Source organism: Myxocyprinus asiaticus, chromosome 25 (assembly GCF_019703515.2).
Source record: "Myxocyprinus asiaticus isolate MX2 ecotype Aquarium Trade chromosome 25, UBuf_Myxa_2, whole genome shotgun sequence".
In the NCBI taxonomy this organism is placed as follows: Eukaryota; Metazoa; Chordata; class Actinopteri; order Cypriniformes; family Catostomidae; genus Myxocyprinus; species Myxocyprinus asiaticus.
In genome coordinates, this window is record NC_059368.1 from 43,598,029 (window position 1) to 43,621,176 (window position 23,148).

The 23,148-nt window shown below is 37.9% G+C and overlaps 1 long non-coding RNA gene across 1 annotated transcript; it reads right to left on the reverse strand.

The window, feature by feature from the left end:
- Positions 1–790: 790 nt before the first annotated feature.
- On the reverse strand, positions 791–22,676 carry LOC127415892 (uncharacterized). Its single transcript, XR_007893009.1, has 3 exons — positions 22,561–22,676; positions 1,336–1,889; positions 791–939 (listed from the first exon to the last, which is right to left on the reverse strand). It is a non-coding gene; the product is annotated as an uncharacterized LOC127415892 (long non-coding RNA).
- Between the last annotated feature and the right edge of the window lie 472 nt (positions 22,677–23,148).

Consider the following 23,148-nt stretch of genomic DNA (forward strand, 5'->3'; position numbering starts at 1 on the left):
ACCATGTAGAGTTCCCCAACTGAACGTAATTGTCATTCTTAATATACTGATTTGATTATGACTTTCAACCTGCCTAGTTGATGCTTCCAAGACTAGTGCAAATCTTTCTTGCAATTTCAATAAAACCTCATTTACGTAAGCCAGCTAGATATTAACATCAGAAGAATTCAACAATATCATTGAACAATGACTACAGAATGGAGATCTCCCAAAAAAACAATTACTTAATCACCTTCAAGTTGTATGGCTTTCTTCAGTCAACCACAAAAAGGAGATGTTAGGCAGCATAACTAACAGACTTTGGGACTAGTCACTTTCATTGCATACCTACATTTGCCATAAAATGAAAGTAAATGGTGACAAAGTCTGTCCATCCTTAACATTTTGCTTAACACTTCATTTTGTATTATACAGAACAAAGTATAACAGATTTGGAGTAAATGACTATGTATTTGTGTGTATATAGGTTTAACCTACTTTGTGAACAAAATGTCCCCACAAGGATAGTAAAACCTGAGATCACCTACATTGTGGGGGACCAGCCAACAGTCCCCACAAGGGAAATGGCTTAGTAAACATACTTTTTTTTTTTTTGAAAAAGTAAGAAGGTTTCTGTGAGGGTTAGGGAATAGAAATTATCATTAGATCATTATGAAATCTATCTAAAGTCTATGGAAAGTCCCCATGATGATATAGAAACACAACATGTGTGTGAAAAGGACAACATTTATTTATTTTTTTAATAAGTTGTTTAAACAGGTCAAGGAACCCATTGATGGTAGTGGTCATCAATTCGTGTGTTGCACAAAACTTTTGTCCTCCCACTCCAAAAAGAGCGGCACACTGCTGTTCCTTTTTTAGCACTGTGCCTCCTCCCAGTGAAGTCTAAATGGTTTTCAGTCCTCAGCCTTATTAAATTGAGGGTCTCCTCATCAGTCCCTGAAAGAAATAACTCCCATTACAGTTGTGCAATTCAAAATAATCCTCACATTGTCTATTTGGGGATACTTACATCTCTACAAGCCCCTTTAGAAAGTAAGGGTGCACTTCTTTAATTGTGCAGAAACATGGAGCATATGAACACCAGTAACGGTTGTATTATATATAAAAAAAATAAAATAAAAAAAAAACACCCCACCACACCCCACCCCACACACTTAAAGCAGAGATGCAATCATTTTACCACAATCATATCTACAAATAATTTAACAGTTATGAATTAACTCAAATTAAATTTAACAGGTTGCATTTGATCTTGGCAATTTAACAAAGATCTGTGGCTTTTTAAAAGTTTCTTAATATTTGCCAAAACACTAGTTTAAATGGACAACTTACATTCATGATCAGTGTTCCAGCCATTGTTGGAAAAGGACAGATGTGAAGTGGGAGGAGAACTTATAGGCATGCCTCAGGTGCTTCAAGCAAAAGGAGTTCCACATAGGATGCAACAGTGTTTCCTCACTCAAGCATCCTCTGTAAGCTTCCTCAGTCCTCACGGTGCAGTTGTCGAACTGATACGGCCTTCATGATGGCGGACTTTGATCAGTTTCCAGGTCATGGGCTCAAGAACAGAGGAAGCAGAATTAAGGAAATGTCTCAATCTCCAACAAAAAACACAAAAGGCATCTCAAAAGAAAGGCACCCACCTCCCTAATGATTCCTTCCTTAAAGTATGCAAATGTATGAGCAACAACAAAGGGGTTAAGGCAGAGACACTGATTCAACTACAACACCATACCAACACTTAACATGGTCTGGAACAGGAGAAAAAGGCACACTCACTGTAAGGAGACTTTGCTCGACTAATATGCTGAGCCTTCTCCACCCAGTAGCCAATCATAAAAAATACTCATCATTAATGTCACCTGGGTTCAATGAGCAGGGCCTGCCTAGCACAGAGGGAGATACGAGTAAGGAGAAACAGGCAAAGCACACAAATACACATCCGCAGATGTAATTAGAAATGTCAAAAATAAAACAGTGAACAAACAAATACATCGTGGGACGTAACACTCTTAAAATGGAATACATAGACAATGAATTAAGTGCCAACTAAAGCCTTCATCAGCCAAATATCAAACAACAATGCAACTAGGTATATTTCCACAGTTTATTCAGGATGACATCAAAGACTTAGTGACCAAATTTTAGTTCACACCATATGTATAGTGCACACAAAATCATTTAGTTTAAACATTGGCCCTTTACACTCACTTAGTTTACTAATTGAAACCATGACTTGTTCTACACACAACTAATATTGTCATCATATGCATGCTGTTTAGCCAGAGGGGAACTGGCCTCCACAGTGAGTCTGGTTTCTCCCAATGTTATTTTTCTCCATTAACCAACATCTTAGGGGCTTTTGTGTTCCTTGCCACAGTTGCCTTCAGCTTGCTCACTGGGGTTATAAATACAATTATTATTTAATTAAGGCACAATCAACAATACTTTTTAAATTTATATCAAATAGCACAATGATGACTAAGACATTACAGCTTTATTTTCTGTTATAGCATAATTTCCTGTACAGCTGCTTTGAAACGTCTGTTGTGAAAAGCGCATAAACAAATACAAATGACTTGATGTCATCAGACTTGCAAAAAAAGTTATGTTTTCATGGTTACATTTACTCCAATTTCTGCTCTCCTTGATTTTTTTGCACACACTGTTTATCTTTACTCTCATTTCCAAGTTCCTCACATGGGGTTTAACATATCCATTGGTCCACTAGTTCTAGATTAACAGCTCTACGCCAGCCAATCAAAGCGGAGAGTCGCTGTCATTCCAGTGCGACTCTGTTTTACTGCTCACATGTCAACAGGTGAAGATCGATAAGGTGGGGAGAGCAAAAATCTGAGTAAAGTAACCAAGGAAAGCATTACTTTGTTTACAATGATTTTGCTTTAGTTTTTAGTTTTATTTTTTTCTTCAAAACATTTTGTTATTTTACAATTCGGTTATTTTTTTCTGCAACCACGATGCATTTAAAATTGATAGTTACTAATATAATAGTTGAGCCAAACTCGCCTGTCACTGGACAGATCATAGTCTTAGAGACCCCATTTACTGTTGGTTAGAACTCAATTTTGTCAAAATGTGTAAAAACTATACATTTTGTCAAAACTATGTTGTAACCAACAGAAATTGTATCTGTGTTTTGCATTTGCAGTACAGTGCTAGATCATAATCATCATGATTGAAGATGTTCTAATGGATAAGCACATGTTGTCAGTGTTGTTTGAATACATGTAGTACATCACACTTCCAGGAAAACAGGAATCTTCTCTCGGGCTGTCCTTGTAATCCCAAGTTCACCTTAGGCAGGGGTTAAAATGGTTATCTCACATCTGCTGTCAACCACACCAGAAGATCACAGAGACAGACACGCTGTGCTAATGCTTTGGTGTTAGGTCAAAACCTCGCTGTCTGCCCATTGTGGTTTGTAGTGATGCCTGTGGCTTTGGTGAACTCGATGAAAAGTTAGCACACTAATAGAGGACAAAGTTTAACTGGGCGGCTAGTGAAGAATCATTGATCCTCTTTTTGTAGGTCTCAAAGCTTTCAGGTGACAGAGAAGATGGCTAAGGTGCGCTGATAGCTGGTCCTACAATAAAAACTAATATCAGGTAAAGGTGCAAACACAGGATTGTTTGTTTATGTTGCACTGGCTGATATAGTCATCTGGACTTACACTGACACCTAGCGGCATGGACGCAGCATAACAGAAAATCTAAGATGCAGTCAGCCATGATTCATTTATTCCATGAAAGAATGTGTTCAATAACAGGATAGTTACCTAGATAAAAGAATTCATGTGATCATGCCAATCATGTGATTTTGACATGAGGAGACCTTCTCCATGTAAAATAAATTAGCTTTTATTAGACCACTGCTATGACTGGAGTCTTGATCTCATGTGAGTACTCATAATTTTAAATAGGGATGTCCTGATACCATTTTTGAAGTATGACTCCCGATACTTTATTTGCATTCGTTACTACGACTTAGTACACGGCACTCTGGAATACTCGATTCTGATTGGTAAATGGCGCCATCCAGCGGTCAGATATTGCTCTGTAACAAACGCACATCCAGGTTAAGACGTATCAGACCGCTCATATGGGTTCTGCTTGCCATCCCTCCTGCTCCTCTGCAAGTAAGCCAATAAAATTATTTGTCCATTTATTTGTTTATTTGGCAAGTGGTCTTGTGATAGGCTGAATATTGACGGGTCAGATGGTCAACAGAACTTACAGCTGTTCAGCAATTTATTTCTTCTTACATAATTACATAATTTCAATGCAAAGCAATGCTTCATGTCCATTTACTTATTTATTTGACGAGCAGTCTTGTAATAGGCTAAATACTGTGCTTGGAAATGGTAATTACGATATTTCCGACTCCACTTGAAGGGCAAATAAGAGCTGCATAAGAACTCCTACAGAAGGCTTTTGTCGCATCCCACAGCGCAGCACACAGAAGATATATGGAATTTTGGTCACAAACATGGTGGCGCGGTCATACAGTGACATCACATGAAACAGGTCAATACAAAGGACAGTTTTGTACAACTGATTCATCAGGTGTTTTTAAGTTTAGAAGTATGTAGGCTGTAAATAGGCAAAAAAAAGGTGCTTATGAGGAAAAAAACAGTATGAGGAAAAAACAGTGACTTTATCACGTTGATAATTCGTGGCCGTTCCTACTGCTGTTGCTCTAACATTATTGTTGGACTGCACGTCTGGCCATATCTTTTGAAAATAAGACTGCAGATGAGACATACTAAGATTTCATTCTAATTTGACAAGGAATTCGTTTTCTTATCGTTTTAAAAGACCATCCTTGTGTGGAGAGTGTTTTATATAAACTACCGTAGTGCTATGTGCATTAAATTATTAACCAGATGAATGATCTATCAATAACTAAGTTTCCATAATTGTTTTGCGCTGTTCTGTTATCATCAATGTGAAAATGTGTAAAAAAGAAGAGAATTTATTTGTCTGCATCTGGGATTATTAGAAGAAACTGAATAGAATACCAGAACTGGTGGCATTAGTGAGCCAAGTGTTCTTCTCCGTTATGCTGTTTGTTGTAAGGACAAATGTGATGTAAATTCTGTCATGTGACAGTACATTTTTTGCTTTAATGCCTTTTTTCTCGACAAAATCTGTTTCCATTGTATTGATAATTTGCCTTTCCATCAGCTTTATTTTGATGCACTCAAACTTTTTTCGCAAAAAATCCTTGGATGGAAATGCAATTAATGTACAAAATGTAAAAGTCATTGCATCTCCACATTCATAACTTGTGAATAATAATAAACCTTATTTATCATCAAACCTCATCTGATGTAACTGGCTATTAGATGCTTAATTTGGTTAAAGGTGCACTCAGTACGTTTTTAACTCTTACTAGTCCCGTCGGTCCCAGTAGTACTTGTGGTTTTGGACTCTATACTGACACCCATTGTCCTGGATGCTGGAAGTTTGTTTACACTGAATATGCTTGTTTTTCTTCTGTTATGTTACTTTTATTCTGTTTTTCTCAGTCTCATAATTCACACAACCCTATAATGGATATTATTGTATGTAATCCAAAACATTTTTGTGTGTTGTTGCGCACTGGACTGTGACCAGACACCTGCGATTCAAGAGCTCTTTGGTAGCTGAACACCTGAACACGTGTGAAATCGTGGCATTTATCCATGATCCGCGCCATGCGAACTACAGGACGTAACTGTTTGTTTCATGACTCCAACTGTTGGATCACACTCCTGCTGACACCATCACTCTGGACTATACAGTTGACTCAGGCTCCATTGTGGTCTGTAGTAAGTATATTGTGTTTGTTGTTGTTTAGTTTGATTGTTTTGTTGCTTGTACTTTTTGTTTGAGCATTGGCTGAAAGCGCTATATAAAGTAAACATGTTATTATTATTATCATGTTTAGCGGTAGTACCTCAGTCAATTGCATGAAACAGGTTGTCATGTGCTGACAATATGGCAGTGCCCATGAGGGGGCGACCCGCTCCATGTAAAATGAAACAGCTTTTATTGGGTTTCTGATATGACTGAAGTCTTCATCTCATGTGAGTGTACATCATTTTCAACTTAAATGGAAATAAAAAATGCTATTTATGTCTTTATGTGTAAAACTTTTAACTTTTAAAAAATAAGAAAAAACTTGACTTAACATAGACCATTGTAATGGGGCTAAGTCTCCATTATCTGAAAATAAGAGTCCCCGGTGTATTTTGGGATTGTTTATAATTAAAAGTCCTGAATTATGCACCAAATGTCATGATGCTTCTCTGTCTGCCCTTCTGTTATGACTTCTGTGTTTGTGTTATGCATGAGCACCTGGCTTAGTCTAATGTTTATGTTTGCCATGTGCTCTCCCAACTCCGCCCCCTCATTCTCTCTGGCCTCACCCATAGTTTAGTCCTAGTTATGTTGATTGTCTTCACCTGTTTCCTCTTGTGTTTTTTAGATCGTTTTGCTCCCATGTCTGTTGACCGGTGTTTGTGTGCTACTCCTCTTTATGGTTTGTTATGTTTTTGTTCCTTTTTTTTTTCTTACCATTTTTCACCCTCCTGAGAGTTTTGTGTTTCCTGTTTGTTTTTCTTTCGTTTATAATAATTTATTTCAGAAATCGACTTCTTTCTCACTACATCTGAAAGAACATTCTCACTGAGAGTGATCTCATTTTCAGAATAAACAGGACATTAAACTAAAGACGGATGCACTGGAGTCTCAATCCACTCCTCTGGGGAAAAACCTGATGCACGTATGCTTTATGGTTAATTCCCTAAGTGTAGTTCTGAACATGGTTTACTGGTTTAAAAAATTCTGTTATTACGGTGGATACAGACTGATGTAAGATTTTGATTTGTATTTGCATCTGGATTAGACAATGATAGATGTGTGTGTGGGTTTTTTTTTTTTTTTTTTAATGCTTGTTCAAAATCTTTTTGCAAAAGCAGCATGTTGTAAATATTTGTCATTAGTGGAGATGCTTTTGGTTGGGTTTGCTTATGCATTATTTTGAATGTCAGATGGTATTGTAGCTGTGGGTTACAAACAGCAGTCTTTGGGGCTGTCAAGAATTTGGGTGAAAGTGGAGTGCTGGAATAATTCCAATTCTCATGAAAATTTGTACATAATTTACGAGTTGGCTTTTTCGTATGGTCTCACACAATGTTGCTTGCACAAACTCTAATGCGGAAGTAAGCATGAGTTTCGCACTCGAGGCGTTAAGGACATACTTATTAATATAATGCCTTTACCCAAACCCCTTATCTAAACTTAACCAGAGTGTGTAAACATGATGGGAAGTTGTTGTGTGTGTGTGACAGAAGCAAGTAATTGTCACGTATTAGATGGAAATGATGTCCAGCAACGTCACTGGCTGTAGTGAAAGTCGTAGGAATTCAAACGAGCGCAGTCGCACGATATCATACGAATTAGCCAAATTTAGAAAAGTCGTACGAATCCTGACAATTTTGCCGTGAGTGTGAATTCTGTTTCTGAGCCTTTGTGTTCAAACTGTCTGATGTATGTTGCTGAATGACTGGAAGATCCAGATGTACTTGGGGCCAGCTGATAAGTAAAATCTGCAGGCAGATCTGGTGTTGTTAAAGGTTTAGGATCATTTGTTGGGCACATTAAAGAGATGGGTGGTGGCACAGTGGACTAAAGCACTGAACTGGTAAGCAGAAGGTTGTTGGTTCAATCCCCACAGCCACCACCATTGTGTCCTTGAGCAAGGCACGTTGCTCCAGGGGGATTGTCCCTGTAATAAGAGCACTGTAAGTTGCTTTGGATAAAAGTGTCTGCCAAATGCATAAATGTAAATAGGTTCACACCTGGCAGATACTGGTGAGCTGTTGTGGGGTGATGGACAGCTAGTTGGTTTTAATGTGCTGGGACCTGAACATACACTGGGGGGTCTGTAGATGGAATGTGGACTGCGGCTGATGCACACTTCTGCACATGGTTAATAAAGTTTTTTAGAATTATAATTCAACAGCAATAGCAGCAGTGATAGAAAATGGAAAATACTCAAATTACAAGTACCTCAAAATTGTACTTAAATAAAGTACTGAGTAAATGTACTTAGTTACTCTCATCACTGCCTATGTGGCACAACTTAACTTACATAGTTAATGTACATGTTTATTTGTTTCTAGGTATTTATGATTCAGTGATACAAAAGATTTTACACATCTAAACACTAATCATTTAATATAATCAAAGCAGGCTAAAAAATATATTTTTTTATTGAATTTATAATTAATGGATTATTAACCCACTATATCTTTTTCTGTATTTATTTCAGGTATCTGTCAACAGGAGATTCATTCAGAGTGATAGCTTTTAGCTACAGGGTGGGTTACTGTACAGTGGCAAGAATAGTGAAAGATGTGTGTGAGGCAATCTGGTCTGTCATGGTCCAGGAGTACATGCCCTTCCCTGAACAACACCACTGGAAGAGGATCGCAGGAGATTTCCATAGGCTATGGAACTTCTCCAACTGCTTGGGAGCAATCAATGGGAAGCATGTTGCAATACAGGCCCATCATCAACTGGGTCCATGTATTACAATTACAAAGGGAGCTTCTCCATCGTCCTCCTAGCAGTAGTTGATGCCCGCTACCTTTTCCGGATGGTGAATGTGAGGGCATACGGGAAAAGCAGCGATGGTGGGACCCTCTGTGCCTCTGACTTTAGCAAGGCCCTCCACCAGGGGACCCGCAACCTGCCAGAGGATGCGTCTTTACCAGGAGCAGAAGACCTCCAGCCTGTGCCACATGTATTTGTGGGTGATGAGGCTTTTCCTCTGAAGAGGCACCTTCTCCGACCCTACCCAGGAAAACACCTTGACAGGGAGAAGCGTGTGTTTAATTACCTTCTTTCCCGTGGCCTGGAGGATGGTGGAGTGTACATTTGGGATCCATGCTGCCCAGTGGAGACTCTACCACAGAGTGCTTGGTGTCTCACCAAAGGTGGCAGATGCAGTGGTGAAGGCCTCTTTCATCCTCCACAATTTCTTACGCTGGGAGGGGGCTGATGAAGAGGAAGGAAGGTGTGCCCCCTGCCCAGGTTTGGGGAGTAACGGAATACATGTAACGGGATTACATATTTAAAATACAAAATATAAGTAACTCTATTCCACTACAGATAAAATTTAAAACGTTACATTCAAAAAGTATTTTGATTACAGAACAGATTACTTTGCATTTTATTGTCATTTGTTTCATTTAATATTTAGTCCTTTCAGATGGAAAACATTTATACATGTTATTCATTTTGTTGGGCCTCATGTATTCAGATAGAAGACAAAGGCAGGCCTAACACAGTCGTAAAAACCTAACTCAAGCCCCCATCTTCCAAGTCGTAAATCTTACTGATAAAAATCACGCCAAAATCAAACAAAGGGAGTCCAAAACAGACTACAAATCCATGAAGCCTTGCTCACTAAAGGATCGAACTCTCAACTCCTATTGGATGAGGCACACAACAGAACGTCCCTCAAACATGACATCATCAGAAGTAGAAATACCTCTGAAATGCTTCCAGAATTCACTTCCAGCGACTTTGTTCACCGAATATAGACGTAGCTTTTTTGCTGCTCTCAGGTGCAACCTCATGGCACAAGGAAGTAACGTCCGACTTGAAACTGTAGCCATACAATCTCCATCTCGCTGGACGAGTTGAGATTACTCTGTGTTCAACCGAACACTCTAACGGATCCGAAGGAGACCGCCGAGCAATTCGCATCTTCATCCGTTTGCCTACAGAAGTGAAGAGATTAAAGATTTCTCTTCCATCTTCAATCAAGTCGACATTTCTGAGTTCTCCGCCAGCCCACCGAGAATCAACAGCCGTACCGCCCGCCGACAATCAACAGCCGTACCACCCGCCGACAGAGCGAGGAAACGGCCTCCCGTCATCACCCGAGCCTCAAGGAACCGGGTCAGAGTTAAAGGACTGAGGAAAACACATTCTACCTGTGTCCTCATGCGATTCAAGTAAGAGGTTTACGTCTGGGTAGAGATAGAATATTATAGTGTGTTATTCTTGTGTTTCAAGGTTTTTGCTTGTACAGTTTACGGATCGCCATGTCCGCTCATTATTAATACTCGGGGTATTAATTATCACGATTTTGTTTTGCTGTATTATGGTCCAACCAAATTAGATTGTTGTGCAATTTCGCCATCGCGGGTGACACAGCAACTGAGTACATCCATTAAAGAGTCAAATAACGCGGGACTGTTTACGAGCCGTCCACTGCGTCTCTGAGCGATGAACTAAACAGCTGCTTTCTCTCCCACGATCACAAAATCAGCTTTAGGGTTGTCACTTCTCTCTCTCTCTCACTAACCACACTGACACACACACACACTGTCACACACACACCTTATGTGTTATAGAATTATTTTATTTCCATATCTAATCATATCACTGTTTAGTTTGTAGTTGTAAGTCGGAAGTTTATTGACTGCATTGTATTAATTATTAATTGATATTACTGCATAAATAAACTTTGTTTATATTACAAAGAGAAGTGTTTTGGTTTGTTTTGCATACGCCTGTGTCATGCTGATGGGATGTCAGTGCTCGGATTCAAACCTTCATTCATCGTTTTTTTTCCCGAAAATCGATATTCTTCGGATGTCGATTTTCCTAAGAAAACAATCTAATATTTGGTTATTAGTCCCTAATTCTAGGGTTGTGCCCTGTCAATGTTAATCCTTATTAATATTCCATTGATTTTTGATAACTGATAATTATCTTTGATGATTGAATTTGAATGCTCAATAAGCTAGTGTTAATTTTAATTAATGTTTCATCGATGTTAACAATTAACGATTATCTTTGATAATTGTTGATTTAAAGGATTTTAAAAAGCTAATATTGATTCTCATCAATGTTCTATTGATTTTATTAATTAATAATTATCTTTGATAATTATTAATTATTGCTAATAACCGAACTTGCTCCTAAACATAGCACACTACATTTACTGGAGTCCCATATGAGGTTTTAATGAGTTAGATTCAATTAATTAATTTAAATATTAATTAATAACTAAAAAAATAATTATTAATTATTTCTGATAGTAACACTGATCTAAACAACCAGTAAAGCCCTACAGTTTATATAAATGATGCGATCCAAAGTGCATTTGAACAGCAGTGAAACACTTTCTTATGATGTGTTACATTCACACGAGCAGACAGAGAAGTAAGTTTGAAGTAAGTTTGGAGCAGAAGAAATAGAAATAAACCTTGTGTAAATTGTCAGCTTTACGCTAAGCTAAAATGCTATTTCTAGCCATTTCACATGAATGAATGTTACATTTATATAGCACTTTTCTGCACTCTACATGCCACAATCATATTTTTTTATGAAGAAAATTCACGTTGGATCATAATTTCTTCTTTTCTAGTAAGACCTTTGATATTTGTGCAAAAATCGTATTCTTGATAATGTATTTTATTGTTTTCCTGTAAAAATATCAAAACAATCCTTAAAACAAGATCAATTTGATTTATCTTGTTTTAGAAACAACACTGCATAAGATATTTAGGTTTTTCAGAGAATGTATTTTTAACATGTATATTTTGTCTTACTGTACTGGCAGTGTTTTTATAGTCGAAACAAGTGAAAAAAAGAAAGAAAGTTAGACAAGTGCACCACCTACTTCTCCTCTCCAGCAGGTGAAGTTGCATGGCAGCATTCTGTCATCTAATGCCTCTCCAACTCCCACCACCATCAGGACCACCTCTTGACCACCTCAAAAAGTGACAGTGACGAGTGCTGCGTTTTACCCAAAGTTGAAAATTTTTCAACTCTCGGCGACCAAAAATAAATGGTTAAAGCGCAGCACTCGGTGTGGAATAGACGCTAGACGCCTCGTCACGCTGCTGGCTTTTTTAAATATATGGTGCTCCCATTGCAAACAATTGAAAAAATACACTGGCCTCAGGGAAAAAGTTTTGGTGGACACACGGCCTATGTATGTGCACTCTGGTTCTAATTTTGATCCCACACTGAACACGTGGCAAGTGGATGTTTCCAAATATGGAATCTGACACTTTCTAGAGATCCAATAAGAACGATCTGACACATCTATGACGTGAATGATTTTGTTTCAGTGAATTGCTCCCCGAGAACACCGTTGCTGTAGTGATCGCCATTAGAGCTAGCCAAAATAGTGTGTCATGACAGTCTTTGAGAAAATTCTCTGGATTTTCAAATTGTATGATATCAGGTGAGAGCTTGTTTAATTCAGGTTCGCCTGCTGTAAGTCGTGATATCTCATTTTCTTTACCATGTGTATTTTTCATGAAGTAATATACCACATTAATAAATATGTGGATTTCACACGCAAATACTCACTGTAGTTTGGTCTCTGAATGTAATAAGTTTGCTCGTTATAGTCTACTAATCAAGACATTTCCAAAGATATATAACACATGGCTGTGTGATCTTACAGAGTTTTTTTATATGACTGGTGTGATTGCAAATGTGCCATTTTTTAAAAATGGAACAGTTCTAATTTATCAGCCAATTTAAAAGCAGTATTTTAAAATTGGTCAGGTCAGCTATATTATTCATTGTAAAGATAAGAGTCTACGCTTTAAAATGACACCTAATATGTGCAGATCAAGCAAGTGGTTGTTGAATAATACCATAATAAAAACATTAAAATATCTGTGGCCCGGTACCGGGTCGCGCCGGGTTAAAGAGGATAAAATGTATTTATATTTTAGAATCAACTTTATACATTAGAACTTGTACTTTTGACATCTCTACAAGATGATAAAAACATTTGGGGCTTAAGTCCCAGTAGCTTCCCACTTGCGCCGCCTATAGCCTGAAACAAGAATGCAAATGTTTCACTATGCATGCTCTATTACTTGCATTTTTGCAATTTTACACAAGTATGTAGTTCATTCCAAGCGTTGCCCCTCGGTGCACTATTACAGATAGAGATAGTATAGTTGGAAGTGGAACACAATTTAGGAGATTCTAGGCAGAATGACAGCCTCAGTCACGAAATCAATGCAAGATAAAATGAAAATGAATGGTGACTGATAGACTTGGGATGCCATTTCATGCATCGATAATCAGAATTTTTCCAGCATTATGTCAGATATAAATAGGGATACTCGTTGCATAATAGATCATACAGTATAGTTCATTCATATTTCTCACAAAGTTAGAAAAGTGAGCGACAGGCTCCAGTTTAATTTATAACATGTTTCAGAAAAAGTGATTCTCCAACATGTTAAGTGGCTTCCTAGAGTTCAAAGCTTCCAAAATTGTATGTTGTACCGGTTTGTTGCCTTTCACTGCACATACAGTGCATCCGGAAAGTATTCACAGCGCTTCACTTTTCACATGTTATGTTACAGCCTTATTCCAAAATGAATTAAATTCATTATTTTCCTCAATTCTACAAACAATACCCCATAATGACAACGTGAAAGAAGTTTGTTTGAAATCTTTGCAAATGTATTAAATTAAAAATGAATAAAATAAATAAATAATAAAATAAAAAAAAACACACATGTATGTAAGTATTCACAGCCTTTGCTCAGTACTTTGTTGAAACACATTTGACACCAATTACAGCCTCAAGTCTTTTTGAGTATAAAAATAAGCTTGGCAAACCTATTTTTGGGCAGTTTCACCCATTCTTCTTTGCAGGACCTCTCAAGCTCCATCAGGTTGGATGGGGAGCGTCGGTGCACTGCCATTTTCAGATCTCTCCAGAGATGTTCAATCGGGTTCAAGTCTGGGCTCTGGCTGGGCCACTCAAGAACATTCACAGAGTTGTCCCGTAGCCACTCCTTTGTTATCTTGGCTGTGTGCTTAGGGTCATTGTCCTGTTGGAAGATGAACCGTCGCCCCAGTCTGAGGTCCAGAGTGCTCTGGAGCAGGTTTTCATCAAGGATGTCTCTGTACATTGCTGCATTCATCTTTCCCTCAATCCTGACTAGTCTCCCAGTTCCTGCCGCTGAAAAACATCCCCACAGCATGATGCTGCCACCACCTTGCTTCACTGTAGGGATGGTATTGGCCAGGTGATGAGCAGTGCCTGGTTTCCTCCAGGCATGACGCTTGCTATTCAGGCCAAAGAGTTCAATCTTTGTTTCTCATGGTCTGAGAGTCCTTCAGGTGCCTTTTGGCAAACTCCAGATGGGCTGTCATGTGCCTTTTATGGAGGAGTGGCTTCCGTCTGACCACTCTACCATACAGGCCTGATTGGTGGAGTGCTGCAGAGATGTATGTTCTTCTGGAAGGTTCTCCTCTCTCCACAGAGAAATGCTGGAGCTCTGTCAGAGTGACCATAGGGTTCTTGGTCACCTCCCTGACTAAGGCCCTTCTCCCCCGATCGCACAGTTTGGCCAGGCGGCCAGCTCTAGGAAGAGTCCTAGTGGTTCCAAACTTCTTCCATTTACGGATGATGGAGGCCACTGTGCTCATTGGGACCTTCAATGCTGCAGAAATTTTTCTGTGCCCTTCCCCAGATCTGTGCCTCAATATAATCCTGTCTCGGAGGTCTACAGACAATTCCTTGGACTTCATGGCTTGGTTTGTGCTCTGACATGCACTGTTAACTGTGGGACCTTATATAGACAGGTGTGTACCTTTCCAAATCATGTCCAATCAACTGAATTTACCACAGGTGGACTCCAATCAAGTTGTAGAAACATCTCAAGGATGATCAGTGGAAACAGGATGCACCTGAGCTCAATTTTGAGTGTCATGGCAAAGGCTGTGAATACTTATGTACGTGTGATTTTTCAGTTTTTTATTTTTAATATATTGCAAAGATTTCAAACAAACTTCTTTCACGTTGTCATTATGGGGTATTGTTTGTAGAATTTTGAGGAAAATAATGAATTTAATCCATTTTGGAATCAGGCTATAACATAACAAAATGTGGAAAAAGTGAAGCGCTGTGAATACTTTCCGGATGCACTGTACCTGCCATTCTCCATGATATCTGTTCATATGGGATATTGGACAGCTCCATCAACCCAGAATCTGAAATGAGTTCAAACTTGATTATTTTGCTCTTTCCCCAATTCATTCTTATATTTGTCTCCCTATCTCCCACCACTGTCTTAAATTTGCAAAAATACCTTTTGTTATTTTCCACTGTTGCCAGAAAATTTCAAAATATTTACAGAAATGTTTGTCTTGGAGAAATGTAATATTAAAATGCCAATATGAAGACTTCTTAGAATACTGAGACTTATTTATAATGACAGAAAGCACAATACTCAATGGGCTCACTCAATATTAATGCTTATACACATAAATTCTGTCTAAACGAGCAGCACTAGATCTATTATCATGAACTTTTACCCAAGATGTTTGACCCTGCACATGTCTAGGAGTTCAGTAACTCTAACTTTGATAAACAAGAAGACTGAATGTGAGGTTCTTCAGCAGTACGATCAACAGTGAAATCTTCAGTGCAGTTCCAATCACCCCCAATTATAACGTTACCATACCATCATTAAAACACTGTTTTAAAACATCACTCAACACCCTGGAAAAAACTCAACCGATCATATCCCACATTTGGTGCATATACATTAACAAAATAATAAATAACCCCTTCAATATTGTCTTTGACTACAACAAGGTGGCCATTTACTGGTTCTTCTGTACATAAAACAGTAACTCATATCAGTTGAAAAAAGAATTGCCACCCCTGCACTTAAGTTTGTTTTAAGACTCAATATACTCAATATATACTGCATTTTCCACCACATTCCCCACTCAACTTCATTGGTTACATCACTATGTATTTCTTGAAGAAAAGTAACATGTAAATACTTTTGTTTATTTATTTCAGAGACTAATGCACACTTATGCCCATCCCTCCCCCATTAATATTGAGTAAACCCATCCTTAAAACGTCCATATGTATGTTCAAAAGGGAGAAGAGACAGACAGATAGTAGCAGCATTAATGGAAAAACACCACGTGATGCATGGATGGTCAATGCTTTTGACGTTCTCTTTTTTCCACCTTTCTACATTTTCTAATTGCAGTAATGTGCTTCTTTAAGCAAAACCATTTCTTTTCACTCAGAAAATCAAAGCCCACATTCTTCTGATGAACAGTAACCAACTTCACAAACTACATTAGGAAAAAAATCCTTAACATGAAGGATCCATTGCACCCATCTCATTATTTATGTGGTTAGAAGACAACTCTAACTGCTCCTTTTCCACTGCAAGCTCTCCAACTTCACAACCAGATTGATAATAACTAGTACTTGCCACCACTATCATAGCATAGCTATTAACCTGTTCAACAGCCAATATCTCAATGTTTATTATCAGCTTTATCAATGCTGATATATAATCACCATCACAGGTGCTTTCGGGTAATTGCGGGTAAAGCCACATCAGCTTCTGACTGTCTTACCTCAGAGAGGCCTGTGATCTCCTCCCAAACAGCGTGTGCAGGAACCACCATAGCACCAACCTTCGATCTGAGTGAATCTTGTCTGTTCCTCGCTCTCTATGTGGGCAAGCAACCGTTTGTGGCCAACATCACCGCATTCAAAGCATTTCAAATTACCGGTGGTCACATATGTTTTCCCCTCATGTTTAATATGAAAGGAAACATCCAGTGTTCCTTCTGGGGAATCTAAAAACATGAAAACATGTCTCCTGAAAGACATTACATGCTTCGAAGCTGGACGTTTACACCCCAGAGAAATCACTTTAAATGAACTAGCAATTTTACCAAAATGTGAAATCATCATTTTAGAGGAAGCAGCGTAAAGTGGAGTAACTTGGAGTACATTGTCATTAATAACAAGCCCACTTTCAATATGTTGTTTGATAAGATGTTCCGCTTTCAAAAAAAAAAAACAACAAAAAAAAAGAAAACACAACGGCTTTATTCATACGGGAAGCGGAGGAGGTACAGTATTCTCATGACCCACCACCTTCCCTGCCGCAACAAGCACATACACTACCATGACTCTGTCATCAGGCACACACCTGAACCCATTGTGCAAGGACAAAAACGGCATCTCCATCCTTCCGCGCAAACCTCAATACACTTGCCAAAAAATATCAAAACAATACTTGTCAAACCATGCAAAAGAGAAGAAAATAGAAAAACAGATAAAAAAAACAGGTGAACTCTCACAGCTCAGTTCTCACCCAGCACCACTCACCCACACACTCCCAGCATGCAACAGAGAGAGCGAGAGAGGGTGAGAGAGAGAGAGAGAGAGAGAAAGAGAGAGAGAGAGAGATCAAAGCAGTGGTAGATTTTACTTTTTCAGGAGAGAATGTGAATTCTAGCTGTCCTTGCAAAAACTTGCTTTATGTTGCTATATGGTTGCTTACTGGCCCGAGTCAACAGAGTCCACCTCTGTGATAGTCTCTATATATATTCTAGTGTCTTGATATGACTCGAGTTCCTTCTAAAAGACAAAGGGATTTTTTTGCCTATTTTATCAGGTAGGCTAAAATTGTAAATCTGGTTGCTTATCAAAGTAATAGCACACCTCTCCTCAACAAGACACATGATTTGATTTTGATACCTGTCCACAGAACAGACGGGTAAGGGGTTTGTTCCACTAGATATCAGAGCAGTCATTAACTACACGATCTATGCAGCCCAGAAGACTGATGAATGATTTAATTAATAAAATTGATTCCAAGCTCTATTTTCATTTTCTCCTGTGCTTCAGCCTTGAACTAATCAAAACATTAATTACATGCTAATGTGTTTAGCTAAGGTTATTGTAAGACTGTAGGTGGTTAAATCTTAATGGGTATTACTGTGCACTACAATGACACGCAGCAAGACCGTTACAAGGATCTAGTCAATTATTAAAATGACAGAGATACTTACTGTACTGATTATGTCATGTTGGACAGATTATGATGTAAAGAGTATAATGTTAATCAAAACATATAGTGTAAAAAAACATATAAACAATAGATTTATTAGACTGTCCGTCACAAAAGGAGATGTTTTGCAGAATGTTCACACTGCTCTTTGCTATACATTGAGAGCATATAGTGACCGGGGGAGGGACGGGCTGGTTGGGCTTGGAAAATTGTCATGATTGGGCTGTAAAAACTTCATTGGGGACACTTTTTTTTTTACACAAGTGACTATTTCACAGGTTAGGTGGTAAGTAAAAAAAAAAAAAAAGGCAATTTCTGTATAGCCACAAATATTGAAGTCTTGGCTACAAAAATGTGTTTCAACACAATCTAGCTAAATTTAAAAAGTAAAACAATTATGAAGAAACATTTATGAAACAACAAAATATCCAACAACTGTATAATGGTCTAATATTGTAATTGATAAATTGCATAAATGTTTAACCTTTCAAACATACGACCAAGGGTGTAAAGTAACGAATATGAATACTCACGTTACTGTAATTAAGAAGTTTTTCCCAGGAATTGTACTTTTTTAAGTAGTTTAAAAATTGTATACTTTTACTTGAGAGCATTTTAAGTGCTGTAACTGAACTTTTAGGGTGTGTTCACACTTGTAGTTCGGTTCTCTTGGTCCGGACCAAAAAAGAAAATGATACATTTAGTCCTGGTTCGCTTAGCATTCACACTGGAATTTTTAACCCCGAACCTAACGATACAAAACAAAAGGCATCAGGAAAAAGTCACAACCTGATTGGACAGCTTTTATGACGTATATTTTGCTACGGAACTTGCCGAACATCCAAAACAATGCTGGCTGCTGGGCGAAATGCGCTCGTTAGATTTATATATGTATATATGGTGGTATTTTTACCAGCTGAGAACAAACGAAGAGCTAATAAAATGTGTAAAGGAGCCAAAACAGCACCAAGAATTCCTCCGTTGCACACAAAAATGAAGATATGCTGCAAGGACGGCTGACGGCGGTTCTGACGCCTGTACCGAACTGTAGTGGGCAACATAGCTCCTATGATGAGAAGAACCAGGTATGCTTGAGGTCAGTATTAGGCAAATTACTTCCTGTTTTTGGTCCATTTAGATGTCTTTGGTCCATGTTGCGTTCATATATCAATCAAACCGCACCAGAGTTCGTTTGGAAGCGGACCTAGACCCACTATTCAGGCGGTCTCGGTCCGCTTGTTTGGTAAGCACCAAGTTTCGGGTGGCAGCGTTCACACTTGTTCAAATGAATTGCACTAACAGAGCAATCACACCAGAGTTCGTTTTAATCGAACCAAACCTGCCAAGTGTGAACACATCCTTAATCCTGCGTCTAATTTTAAGAAACATATCGAGGTAAATTTAATATTTCGGTTTACTAGATTATGTGTCTGTAACGTAGCCTGTAATTTAGCTGTCTATCACTGAGATTATTGGGTTGATGTGAGAGATTAAGGCAATGTTATCAGTAGGGCTGAGTGATAAAACAATCTTGATGTTTATCTGAAAAAAGAAAAAAAAAGAAAAAAGAGAGATGTCCTCGATATCCATGATAAACTTTTGAGTAATTTTATATACTTAGCCTATGTTCTACATCTAGACCAGGGGTGTTCATTACATCGATCGCGATAGCAAGACAGACACTGGTTGGTTGATCTAGATGAAATATAATAGATTGACCTTTTATTTCCTGACGTCTGTAGCTGCGTACTGTTTGATTGACAGGTGGCTAATGTTTGTGCTCTTTACATGTGCTTGTGCTCTGAGAGCGCTAATGCGGGTATGCTCCTAAATGGTCAAATACACTTACAATTCCGCCAATGCACGTCTTAGTGAGGCATTAATGTAAACGCAGTCGGTTTGGTCTAAAGTGAACGTAAACAGTGGGACAAAAAGCGTATTTGTATCAAAATAGTAGGCTATGTCATAAAAAGGCTATTAATCAAACAACAATAACAAGGAAACGAGAAAACCACTCACTACTTTTGGCTGAATAACTTGAGTAGCTTTAGAAGTATTAATGTAATAGAATAAAACAGTGACATTTTTAATAATAATATTTTTTAATAATATTGTTATTTTTTAATTTTTTTTTTTTTTTTATAATACCGACCCCTGATGTAGAGAGTGTGTTAATTTGTATAATAAATTACCAGGAAAGTAGAGATGTTAAAATATTTTATAATTATTCTTAGCCTTTATCAAGTTTTTTCTAATGCCTGATAGAAAAGTATCAACCTTTGTAGTGCAATACTTCAGGCAGAACATTCCACCAGTCACAAACTTCAGACAATAGTGCATCATGCATTAGAATGAGAACACAACTATTGCTGGGCTTAAAAGATACAAGAACTAAATCAATGTAGAACATTGTATCTCAAAAGGAAGACAATGTGGCCCCCCCATGTGCTACTTAAAGGAATAGTTCACTCAAAAATGAAAATTCTCTTATCATTTACTCACCCTCATGCCATCTCAGATTCATTTCTGTAATCATGTCTCCCTTCTATTTATTTTTTCAAATCAGATTCATGTAGTGTTTACAGTATAATAGATAAGTGATGTATTTTAAAAGTTGTCAGTCACAAACACCTATAAAATACCTATATTTTTTTATTCTTTCTGGCAAACAGCCATAAAAGGGAATGTAAATTACGGTATATGTGCTAAATTTTTAAATTGCAGCATAGAGTTTTTATTATAAAGGGGCATAGATTTCGCAACTCAGTACTCAATATTCACTACTCATGAGGACTTTTAAATGAACTACTCTTTTACTCTTACTTGAGTAGTTTTTAGGACAGCTACTTTTACTCTACTCAAACTACATTTTTAAGAAGTAACAGTACTTTTACTTGAGTGTTATTTTTCAGTACTCTTTTCACCCCTGCACATGACCAACCTAACATTATTACACACCATTCTCCTGAGAACATGGTTGATTTACTTGTTTACACAATTGATCTTATAATTGCCCATTTGCTATATAGCCCGACACATCACAGACCACTGCCTGCATCCCTGCAGTCCATTTTGGATGAACTACAAAGACTCTTGCATTTTAATAATTATCGTTACACTTTCAAACACCACCTTAAGCTGCCTTTTCACTGCATCCGACAGACAATAGACCAAAAGTCATTCATTTTCAGTGGAGAGTTGCACAGGGGATGCGTGGCGTTCCGACCATTTGCGGATGTGATATTTTCCGAACCGATTTGATTTTCGATGCATTGAAATGTTTCAAGTTCTGTGACCAGACCGTACATGACTGTCTGACCATATGTGATATATTCCAAGCAAAAATATGAGCATGAGTTGAAAATTATCAATATTTTTCTACTAAAACTTTATTCTTTAAATGCTATTTCTGTAGAGTGGGTGGTTCTGAATAATTAAGTCTGAAATAATTATTTTATAATAACTAAGCACTAGTCAACTCATAATATTTTTCCTCCAAAAGGATATGCGGTCATTTGTCCTATGTGCAACATATGAAATTAGTACCTGCCAAATGTGGGTATTTCATGGGCAGTGGCTGGCTCATCTACCCGCCACTGTGGCGGGTGACCTGTAAGACGTCTCAGAGTGACACATGACAAGACTTGCTGTTAGACAGAATTTAGTTCGCTTTATTATTTCCAATGTGCAGTTCGCTCTTAACATGAATTATGAACGCAACGTGTAGTTGTTTATCACCATCTAGAGCAGGGGTTTTCAAACTTTTTGATGGCAAGGACCCCCAAATATGATGATCCTCTTGCAAGGGACCCCCCAGACTGCTACTGTGTCCTTGAATAACATATAATGTTAGGCTGCACGATAATAGTTAAAATGATAATCATGATTATTTTACAAAATTTTTTAATCACGATTTTTCTGCCCTTTGAGATTTATTTTATTTATTTATTTTTATTACAGGGCTGCACGATTTGGACAAAAAAATACTGTTGCCACTGCTCTGACATCAGTTCTAAAATAAAAAATAATAAATTACATTAAACAGCAGCTCTCGTGTTGAACAAGGTAGTAAATGATTTGACTAAAAGGTCATGTTTTACCCATGCTTTACTTCCAATACTATAAGAGTTACTCTGTAGGGTTTTCATACTTAAGTTCTCTTTAAAAAAATAATTTATTATAATAATAATAATTATTATTATTATTGCAATAATCAATAGTAATATATTTCTGTAATAATTTAGCAGGTGGCGATGCTATCTGGTCTCGAGCATTTATTTTGATGGGGAAAAAAAATGAAGGGAGCTTTGACAGGCTCTGGTGCTCCATCTAAACATGGTAAAATGCGAGCATCTCCTCCTTGGTCCAAAATTTTGTGCAGTTGAAGTAAATCTGGAGCACTTTTTAACGCGGTCAGCATACGTTAATGGCGTGCGTGAACCAAACCGAACTCAGAGCACAGCTGTTCTGTGTATAGTATATAATGAGAGCATGAGATGGAATTCATGTTGTTCATGCACAGAACTGCTGTAACAGCTTACTTGCTGCCTAATCTTAATGGCTTTTAACCGATAGCGCTGTTGAATGAATGGAACTCTTATGGAAATGGGTCTCAGAACAGTTTGAAAGACACCTGATTTTCATCCTACCTCCGTATACGGTCTCCGAAGGCAGCATTTTCCACCTTTCTGATGCGAGCCTCATGTAATCAAAGTGGTGCACATACAAGAAATACGATACTCAAACTACTGTGACTGTATTTCAGCGCATACTCGAAAGTGAAACTGATTGGTTAGTGGCTAAATTCTGAAGAGAGCATGATTGGTCAGTAGAATAAAAAAAAAAAAAAAAAAAGACTTCAAAAGTGCTTGTGATTTGGTCCATCATCCGTAGACACAGCCTATAATAAAAATTAGTAACAATTTGCAACTTAACCTGGCTGAAAATGTATGTTTGCTAACTCACTAATATCAGAGACAGTTATGCCAAAGCCCTTCTGATAGGGAACCCTAAAAGTTTAGTATAGATTAGCGTAACGTGGCTGTTCCATAGACATTCTTTGGCGGTACACTGGCGAGGAGGCCATTCTTTTTGAATGGATGTCTATGGAGGAGATGCTTCACAACGTTGAAAAAACTGCTTTTGTGTGGAAACATCTCATAATTTAATGAATTAACCGCCGGTCCGTTAATCTTTAACATGTTTTACACTAAATAATCCTTCTGGACATGAACTAT